The 7,948-nt window shown below is 38.3% G+C and overlaps 2 long non-coding RNA genes across 4 annotated transcripts in view; one reads left to right on the top strand and one right to left on the bottom strand.

The window, feature by feature from the left end:
- The window catches only part of LOC127679272 (uncharacterized), a 44,233-nt gene extending 38,022 nt beyond the window's left edge, over nt 1–6,211 (top strand). Inside the window, exons 5-6 of the long non-coding RNA XR_007976716.1 lie at nt 212–4,079; nt 6,113–6,211. This is a non-coding gene — a long non-coding RNA (uncharacterized LOC127679272). The remainder of the gene's footprint in view (nt 1–211; nt 4,080–6,112) is intronic.
- On the bottom strand, nt 193–6,779 carry LOC127679273 (uncharacterized). 3 transcript variants are annotated; one of them, XR_007976719.1, is made up of 3 exons: nt 6,681–6,779; nt 6,205–6,494; nt 193–5,505 (listed from the first exon to the last, which is right to left on the bottom strand). It is a non-coding gene; the product is annotated as an uncharacterized LOC127679273 (long non-coding RNA). The 3 variants fall into 3 exon arrangements; XR_007976718.1 differs by having other exon boundaries at nt 6,425–6,494; XR_007976717.1 differs by lacking the exon at nt 6,681–6,779 and having other exon boundaries at nt 6,425–6,522.
- Between the last annotated feature and the right edge of the window lie 1,169 nt (nt 6,780–7,948).

The following is a 7,948-nucleotide window of genomic DNA, read 5'->3' as shown; positions in this document are numbered from 1 at the left end:
CCTGCAACTTCTGTTGCTCCTGTTAGATTCATTCATCTTTGTCCTATCATTGTATATATTGTCTCCTGTCTTGGCTCCTTGTGCTTCATCCTGCTGGGTACTCAGTAGCAACACAGCACCAATATCACATCAATACTCCTTTCTGCAGGGACCAATCTGATTTGAAACCTATTGCTATCAATTCTTACACTATTTTTCTTTTAATTTTTAGGTTTCTATATCAGGTGCCCAGATCTTGGCACAACTGACTCCATGATTGAAGTACCATTCAAGCACTTAAACTCAGTACACAGATGGTACCACCTGCCAAAACAAAAACAAAGACCTAATCCATCAAAGTCCATAGTTATGAGAAGGTCCCTAAATGTACTAGCCTTGCTTTATTTGATTTTGGTAGCTCTGCTTCTGTCTAACTGTGCTTGTTAACAGAAGTATGTCAACCCAGGATGTGTTTTTTGTTGTTGTAGTTGTTCATAAAGGCTTGGTGGTAAACTGGGATCCTGAATACCCAGTGTGGTCTCCAGCCAGCTAATAAGGATTTCTACTGGCTTAAATCTGAATCCAGGCAGTGTTCTCTGATGGATACCCCACAACAGTTTCTGTTTGTCTTTATTTAGAAATTCTACTTTTCTGGTGGATCTTCATGGAAGCTTATAGATGCCAGGAGTAACTTAGACACTCCTCTCTCCTGCATCAGGGTCCTGACCCTTGGGTCAACTCAGTGCTTAAGGACAACTATATAATGGTTCTAAAATACAACAAAGGTAGGCAAACAATGCTGTATTAACTGGCAACTGACAGCTTTTTGTCCCTATGAAGAATAAAAACAAAATAAAAATTAAAAATCCACAAACAGAAAGCCAAGACAACTGACAACCCATCCTTGAGACCCTTTCTGTTGAAACAACATAAGACTTTAGCTTACTGTTACCCACTCCCTGTGCTCCAGACATAGTAATGATTCATTTCAGTAAATGTCCTAAATTAGCAGATGAGGACGAGACTAATAGTTTCACCTTCCAGATAAGCTTTTGGACAAGAGGTTAATATCTCTGTAAGTTCCCTGTAAGTGACAGAAGATATAGTCAAATGACCTCCTACTTCTGTAAAAACAAGAAAAAGTAAGAACAAAAGTCACAAAATTACTCCTGAGGATTCTACTAGTTTAAAATCTTTTGGTTTCTATATTACTAATATAGTTCTTATGTTAAAAGTTAACTATAAATGAATCATGACACTATAAAGATATGAATAATCATTTAACATCCATTCACTTCTAAATTGTTACTCACCAAGCCAGGAGTGGTCACAGTTGCCCTGTATAAAACTGAAAGGAACACTCTTGTTTGGCTTGTTCTGAGAAGTCAGAAAAGGCAATAATTTCTGTGAGCACTAATATAAGAAAATTCAGAGTCAAGAATTCAGGTTAGGTAGTACTAGCATGATTTAGAGCTGAAATTTCTGTAGGTGTCAGATAAATAGGAAAGTAATTTATAAGGTTGAGAAAAATATCTTCCAGTTTAAGGAAGTTCCAAAATGGTAAATGTGAGGTGAATATGTCTGAGACATTACCGAAGCTCAGTTAGACACACATTATAAAAAGAAGGAAGACTAAAAATAACTCCACTTAACTATGTAAATGTGATGTCAGAGTCAAGGTCCTGACTAGATCACATGCATCCCTATGTCCAATAACGGATGCAGTATAAATGAGGTTTTCAGTACTGAAGATGAAATTGGGCCTTGTGAGAACTGTATTCTTCGTTCAACCCAATGCCATCTGAGATGATATGACCTGTGGCCAGACTGCTCGCAAGAAGTTGCAGTGTGAAGGAAAGAGGCACACAGCTAGAGTAGTGATAATGACACTTAGAAAGGAGATTTGCTTCTTTCTCCTGACTTTTAAAATTAAGGATTTGTTCAGGAGACAAAAATTAGTGACTAATTGAATACAAAAGGAAAAGAAAAAGCACATTTGGGTTAGTCATTGCTAGCCACCAAGATATTTCCAGTGACTAATACCAAAGACTGTTTTAAGAACTTGATATATTACAATATTTGAACAAGTAAAAGCAGAACAAAAAAAATCATGGAAATTACTTTCCTCTGCCTCACTGCCTTTGGACCTTCTGCCTTTGATAATAGATGGGTGATAGAGATGCTAAATTAGTGAAGACCATAAAATATAGTATATAATGAAACAAAATGCCACACCTTTTGCAGCAAAACAAGCCTGTCTTCAATAATGCCCTTGAAGTCATGGTTGTTTCAATTCAACATACACAAATAAACAGCGTAATGCCTCCAAAGACACACTTGTCCCAATCCCCAAACTTCTATACATGTTCCCTCACATCACAGAGCGTCCTTTGAGTGTAGTGAAATTAAGGATATTGAGATGAAGAGGTTTTTCTGGGTTAAACAGACAGCCTCCCCTAATCCTGGAGTTCCTCATTAGAGAAGATAAGAACATCACTGACAGACAGAAAGCTGGAGGTGCCATGCTGTTGGCTCTGAAGGTGGAGCAAGAGACCATTGCTATGGTAAACAGACAGTGTTCAGAGATTGTCAAAGCTAGGAAACAGAGTTTGCTTTCAACTCACCAAAAGAAAAATGAGTGTAATATTGATTTTGGCCCAATTCAATTCATTCTGAACTTCTGGTCTTCAGAACTATGTAATTATGACAAAAACAATTGCTTTAGTACATTTGTATTGTCATAAAATTTGTTATGAGATGCAAGGTTCATAAACACAAGAATGTCCAAGATAATTTAGGTGGCAAATCTGACATCACTTGACTTATGAATGATGTCTTCTAGTTTTGTTTTCACATGGTAGACTACAAGGAAGTATTTTGTTTTTGTATGTGCATGATTATCTAAATATTAATTCCACTTATAGGAGCTCCTCCTCATGACTTGCTCATGTCTCAAAGGCCACAAGTCTTGATGCCAGGACATCTGGGTGTGTCAATACATGAAGAAAGAACATAATCCTTCTGACCATAGCACTACTGGGTTTTTTTTTTTTTGTCATTATTATAAACTATTAGTTAAGCTTGTTCAATCTCAAGACCTATTTGGATAACATATTAGGTACTTTCCTAGATATGTTGATTCTGAGAAATAAAATCCATGACTCAGGTAAAAATTCCAAAATAACATGTTAACATACGGATGATAAAGTTATCATTAATTTGTTAACAGTAATTCTGTTTAAGTACTACTATGAACCTACTAGGTTTCTCTGCTTCTGTGATAAAACATTGATCAAAAGCAACTTGGGTGAAAAAGCAATTATTGGCTTACTCTTTCACATCACAGTCTATCACTGAGCAAAAAGATACATGAACTGATGGAAAATTGCAGAGGAACACTGCTTCCTGCCCTGCCACACATGGTCTGCTCAGCCTGCTTTCTCATACAACCCACAACCACCCACCAGGAAGGCACCAGCCAAAGTGGGCTGGACTCTCCAACATCAATAATCTGATGGAGGCATTTTTTTTTTCCAACAGAGATTCCCTCTTTCTAAATGTCTAAGATTTATTTATATTTATTATATGTAGTGTTATGCTGTAGCTGTTTTTCAGACACACCAGACAAGGGCATCTGATCTCATTACAGATGGCTGTGAACCATTGTGTGGTTGCTAGGATTTGAACTCGGGACCTCTGGAAGAACAGTCGGTGCTCTTAACCACTGACCCATCTCTCCAGCTCTCCCTCGCCCCCATTTGATCCAGCTTTCTCCGGCTGGCTTGTTCCAGCCCTGCTACTTGCTCCAGCCCTGCTTGCTGTAGCTATCTTCAGACACCCCAGAAGAGGGTGTCAGATCTCGTTACGGATGGTTGTGGTTGCTGGGATTTGAACTCGGGACCTTCAGAAGAGCAGTCAGTGCTCTTAACCACTGAGCCATCTCGCCAGCCCCAGATGTCTATATCTTGTGTCAAGTTGACAAAGAACTAACCAGCACATTCATCATGTAAAATCTTTCTGGATTGCTAATCACTCCAAGAGTACTACAGCCTTTCCCTACAGAGTTCAAATCCAGAAGTTTTGTGCAGGGATAAGCACAGGTCAGTGGCTGTTCTGTATGGTGAGTACCTGTTTCAGCATCCCACATCAATGAATCTTCAGTGATAAGAGGAATGTGTGCTACACTCCAGTGCTGCAGCAGGAAAAAACATCTGCAGGAAAAAAGATGCAAAAAGACTCTCCTAATCCCTCCTCTATAATCCTTCCAACTGAATGTCCCTCTTTTCTACTTCCTCTGTCTCTCTATCCTTTCTCCTGACTTCCTCTTACTGTCTGCATTTCTGGTACCCACAGAGGTGAAAGACGATATCAGATTTCTTTAAATTTGGGCTACAATCACTTGTAATTCACCAAGTGAATTCTGGGAACTGAACCCAGGCACTCTTCAAGAGCAAAAACTGCTCTAAACTCAGTGAGCCTCTTTAGCTTCCAATGGTGGAGTTCTTAATGGGTACATGAGCATACAGATTTTTTTCTCCATGCACAACCAACTATTTTGCTATTTTGGTGTGCAATATATACAATATGTATTCCCCCATGATAAAAGTCCCTGAAGGCTTCATACCCTGCCATCAATGCTTTGAAATTATTAATGTTGAATAATAATCACTCTAGAGATTTAGTTTTACATGATCCTCTAAATTTTATACCAGGTTCTAACAGTGTGTAAGACAGAAATGTATTTTTGATTCATCTGATATAGCTTTTATCTTGTCTAGTTTTAATTTGAATTTTCTATAGTTTTTTTTTCAATCACAAGAAGCATTGCAAAAGTGCCCCCACATTATCTTTGCTCCATTTCCCATTGGTAGATACTCTCCTTTGGTTTTGGTTTTGACTTTTTTTCTATTTTCTGAAATTCTTTTTTAGGTCTCCATACAAAGGAACGGTTTCCATCATGGCAGGTTTACTCATGTATGACATTCTGCTTCTTTCTCATTCATTCCCCTTCCACACAAACCTCATCTCAAGAGTGGATTCTCCTCATTTCAATGCCTCTAGGTATTTGGGGGAGTTTCACTGCTGAATTTCCCCCCTGATACAAAGCAAGAGACCTTGTCCCTTCTTTGAGAAAAAGCCTCTATGAAGTGCCAGTTGACCTAGAAGTCACTATGTAGACCCATCTGGCCTCAAACTCACAGGGTTCTAACTGACTGTGTCTCTGGGATGATGAGAACAAGAAACTGTGAGGTCTTTTCGGTTAGATTCAATAACAAAGAACAATGCATGGTCTTAAGCAAACTAGCCATAAACTATCAAGAATATATGTAGTTTTAAAATTACATATCAGAAAAATATATTCCATCATGTTCAATCATATGTTGACTATTAATTGACACCCCCCCCAACCACTTGCTAGGGATAAGGCCAAGCACTAAGAACATAAAGAGCTACAGTCTGAATAGGAAATAAGATAATAATATTATCTCACATAATATTGTCCAACATGAAGTCCATAGACCACACCTGCAGGAATAGAAATGAAAGATAATACTAGACACAGACTACAGATGAGCAGTCCAAACTTCCTGTCTGTCTACTTAGCTTCTATTCTTAAAACTGGTCCTCTTACCTATCTTCATCATCTATTTTCAAATTTAGCCCTTCAGACTCTAGATACTTCTGTGGCTTAAATGTTAATTGGCTTTTAGACATCTCAACCTTGATTAATGTTAGAGGATCTAAAATCATATCTAGCACTTGCCTTTCTATGCCCCTTTCAGCCCTCTTCAGGTAGAGAGGCCCAACTCTTAATACTAACCTCATCCACCCTGGCTAAGTGCCCTTGAACAACCCGTTATCTCCACACAGGGAATATGAACTGCCTCCAACCCTAGCCCATGAACCCACCCATTCCAACCAATCCCATTCACCTATATTGCACACATGTGGCCCCTTTTCTAGGCAAACACTAGACTCACCCTGCAACTTCCACCCAATTCCATGACTCAAGGACCACTTTTTATCATGTAGGAACACTAAACTACTCCACTTACACTTGCAACTTGCTTGAGAACCACATGTCCTACAACTGACTTTTACCATTAGTACCCTAACTTTCCTCTTCATTTAGTTACTCCAGACTCTCATCATCAATTTTGCCTGAGAAAAAGTCCTGAGAGTCTCCCTCAAACTCCAGAATATTGACTGTCAAAGTCTTCTCACACTATAGAAGGTCAGCTCCTGTGCTGAAAATCCTCCATTAACTTGAGCCAAGCGAAGACTTCTTCTAATACCCAATTCAAACATTAGCACTGAATTGCCCAAGGACTGAGCCTCAAGCTTCCTGCAGATGGCCTACCACCTAAAACTAAATATATAACAGGCAGTTTCAAACACCTGCGCAACAAGAAACAAGATTTCCATAGCAATGAACTGTACTTACCACCTGACTGCAGATGCTTAGGTCCCATTACAAATGCACGAACATGAATTAACCAAAATTCTAAGTCTCCCTAAAAAATTAGTATGTGTACAGTAATGTCCACTTAGAAAAGAAAAATCAAAATAACAACATTAAAACAAGCAAAGAATTCTAATAGGATATAAATAATTGCCAGAATGAACACCAAAACCACAGTTGAATGAACTTATAAAAATAAGTCAAGAAATGAAAATAGTGCAAAGAAGAAAACTCATACCTCTGAGTGCCTCCAAAAAGAAACTGGAAAGAGCATAAACTAACAGCTTAACAGCACAGCTGAAGGCTCTAGAACAAAAGAAGCTAATAAAACCAAGAGGAGTATACAACAGGAAATAATGAAACTCAGGGCTGAAATAAACCCAGTAGAAACAAAAAGAAGTATATAAAGAATCAACCACACCAGGAGCTGGTTCTTTGAAAAAAGAAACAAGATAGATAATCCCCTTAGCCAAACTAACTAGAGGGCACAGAGAAAGTATCCAAATCAGCAAAATCAGAAATGAAGAGGGTAACATAACAAAAGATACGGAGGCAATCCAAAAAAAAACCTTTCAATTCTGAATATCTATGCACCAAATGCAAGGGCACCCTCATTCGTAAAAGAAACTTTACTAAAGCTCAAAGCACACATTGCACCTAACACAATAATTGTGGACCAATTGGACTTGACTGATATTAATAGAACATTTCACCCTAAAACGAAAGAATATACCTTTTTCTCAGCATTTCATGGTACCTTCTCTAAAATCGACCATATAATCGGTCACAAGACAGACCTCAACAAATATAAAAAGATCAAACTAATCCCATGCCTCCTATCAGATCACTATGGAGTAAGAGTGGTCTTCAATAGCAACAAAAACAACAGAAAGCCCACATACACATGGAGGCTGAACAATACTCTACTCAATGACACTTTGGCCAAAGAAGAAATAAAGAAAGAAATCAGAGACTTTTCAGAATTTAATGAAAATGAAGGCACAACATACCCAAATCTTTGGGACACAATGAAAGCAGTGCTAAGAGGAAAACTCATAGCCCTGAGTGCCTCCAAAAAGAAAATGGAGAGTGCATACACTAGCAGCTTAAGGACATACCTGAAAGGCCTGGAACAAAAAGAAGCTATTTCACCCAGGAGGAGTAGAAGACAGGAAATCATCAAACTCAGGGCTGGAAATCATTCAAGTGGAAAAACAGAGAACCATTCAAAGAATCAACGAATCCAGGAGCTGGTTTTTTGAGAAAATCAACAAGACAGATAATCCCTTAGCCAGACTGAACAAAGGGCAGAGAGAAAGTATCCAAATTAACTAAATTAGAAATGAAAAGGGGGATATAACAACGGAAACTGAGGAAATTCAAAAATCATCAGATCCTACTACAAGAGCCTATACTCAACACAACTGGAGAATCTGGATGAAATGGACAATTTCCTAGACAGATACCAAATACCAAAACTAAATCAAGACCAAATAGATCATCTAA

The sequence above is a fragment of the Apodemus sylvaticus genome, chromosome 2 (assembly GCF_947179515.1).
Source record: "Apodemus sylvaticus chromosome 2, mApoSyl1.1, whole genome shotgun sequence".
NCBI lineage: Eukaryota > Metazoa > Chordata > Mammalia > Rodentia > Muridae > Apodemus > Apodemus sylvaticus.
The sequence above is the reverse complement of the archived record's forward strand: the minus strand, read 5'-3'. Positions and strand labels throughout refer to the sequence as shown.